Source organism: Eptatretus burgeri, unplaced genomic scaffold (genome assembly GCF_056783735.1).
Source record: "Eptatretus burgeri isolate ZD-2024b unplaced genomic scaffold, Ebu_testis_v1 Ebu_testis_scaffold_626, whole genome shotgun sequence".
NCBI lineage: Eukaryota > Metazoa > Chordata > Myxini > Myxiniformes > Myxinidae > Eptatretus > Eptatretus burgeri.
In genome coordinates, this window is record NW_028222575.1 from 25070 (window position 1) to 27341 (window position 2272).

Here is a 2272-nt window from a genome sequence, read left to right on the forward strand (position 1 = left end):
ATTCATCATATTCACATAATTAGTGATTAGTTAATTAGTTCCCCACACACACAACATGTTGATTTAATTAAAAAATTATCCACCCATCCACACAAGCTCCACTCATCCACCCATCCCCCCATCTCTCCACCCATCCATTTATCCACACAAACCTCATCCACAGAAGCCTCATCCACATTCACCCCTCCCACACAAGTTCCACCCACATAAACCCCTGCCCATATAAACCCTGCCCACATAAACCCCTCCCACATAAGCCCTGCCTACACAAGCTCCACACAAAAACTCTACACACATAAACCCCTCCCACACAAGCTCCACCCACATAAACCCCCGCCCACACAAGCCCCACCCACACAAGCCCCACCCACACACACACCCCGCCCACACAAGCCCCTCCCACACACACCCCACCCACACAAGCCCCCACCGAAGCCCCGCCCACACAAGCCCCGCCCACACAAGCCCCACCCCCTCATCCCCCCTGTGCGCCCCACCTTTGACCCACCACCTCCCTCATCCCACCCCCACCCTTCCCCACACACACATGGGGAGGGGAGGGATGGGATGAGGGGTGATGGGTCATTGGGGAGCGCACCTACCCCCCCCCCCCCCCCAACCCCCCCCATTACATCTCTTTTATTCTTTTCTTGTAATTCAGAATCAAGTAATTGTAAACAAAACAAATATAATTTATTAATATTGAAAATATTAAATATTCATTTGCGAGAATGTACAATCTTTCCCAGCAATCTTCTTCAGATGCCTTGTGATTTCGAAACTCAGACACCATATTCTGTTTTGAAACAAAAAGTGGATAATAATTAGGTTCTATAAAGATAATTACATGGTAATATGAATAAGCCTCGTTGACCACTGAATTAACACACCAGGAGCCTGTCATCCTTTCAAGGTCAATAAAATGAATTCCAGTGTACTGACAAAACCACGTCCAAACTAATGATGCAACCAACATAAGGCGACATTCTAAAGAGAGAGTGATATTAATAATAATTCAGAAATATTTACCTCCAGAAAATCATGTGTTGTACGAGTGATATTAATAATAATTCAGAAATATTTACCTCCAGAAAATCATGTGTTGTACAAGATTGCTTCAACAGCTGATGTTGTGCGATAGTGCTGAAAAAAAAAAAAAAATAAGTCAAGGGTATAGATGAAGAGACAGACAGGGAAAGCAACACACACACACACACACACGCACACACACACACACATACACACACACATAGACACACACACACGTGCCTCACCATTGGTTTAATTCATTCGAGATCAGAGACCAGTCATTATAAATCATTGGCCTCTTCAATAAGAGCAGAGAGAGGTAGGTAGAAAGACAGACAGAGAGAGAGGCACACACACGTGTCTCACCATTGGTTTAATTCCTTCGAGATGAGAGGACGTGATAAGACTTCATGCCACTCATTGAAAATGTCTTTCAATTCTCTTCTAAAATCATTGATCTCTTCAATAAGAGTATTAATTTCATGAACCACGTCGTGATATGTGAACTCAATTTCTTCCAATGCCCTGTCAGGGAAAAATATATATATATATATCAGAATTATCATGATTTAATTAATAATCATTTGCTTCATCGTTCAAAGAGAAAAGCATACACAAACTTACCAACTCTGTAGTGGGCTGTTGGCTTCATCGGAAGAAATATCGTCCATGCCTCAGTTGTAAAAATGAAAATCCCGTCTGGCAGAAACTTTGTCTGGCGAACCGCTTATAAAGCAACGATGAGGAAATTGCTTAATCATTGGGTGTGGGCACAGGAAATGACAAGCTTCTCTTAATGATCTCATCTGGCCACCGCCCGAGTTGCAAATCGTTTTTGGACATAAACCACGCCATAAAAGTTTTGATTCAAATGTTTTCAGTTCGTGTTCTGAGATAAAATATAAACACGAGACCTTGTCTCACAGAATAGTTCCTATTTTTTCACAGCATGACAGTCCAAAACCACTTCCTCATTCACACAGCACGGCCGTGTCAAAAACACTTCCTCATTTTCACGGCATGAACTGAAAACATTTGAAACAAAACTTTTTTCTGGCATGGTTTATGTACAAAAATGATTTGCAACTCAGGCGGTGGCCAGATGAGATCATTAAGAGAAGTTTATCATTTCGTAATGGCACAAAAAGGGGTATCTTAAAAAATATAAAGATTCAAATGTTTTGTTTTTCAATATTTTAGATGGGGATTATTGTGCAAAGAAAATTAAACTATTGAAGGAATT

The 2272-nt window shown here is 41.5% G+C and overlaps 1 long non-coding RNA gene across 1 annotated transcript; it reads right to left on the reverse strand.

Moving 5' to 3' along the window:
• Positions 1-622: 622 nt before the first annotated feature.
• Positions 623-2004, reverse strand: LOC147007122 (uncharacterized). Its single transcript, XR_015054386.1, has 4 exons — positions 1654-2004; positions 1396-1554; positions 1086-1143; positions 623-796 (listed from the first exon to the last, which is right to left on the reverse strand). It is a non-coding gene; the product is annotated as an uncharacterized LOC147007122 (long non-coding RNA).
• Between the last annotated feature and the right edge of the window lie 268 nt (positions 2005-2272).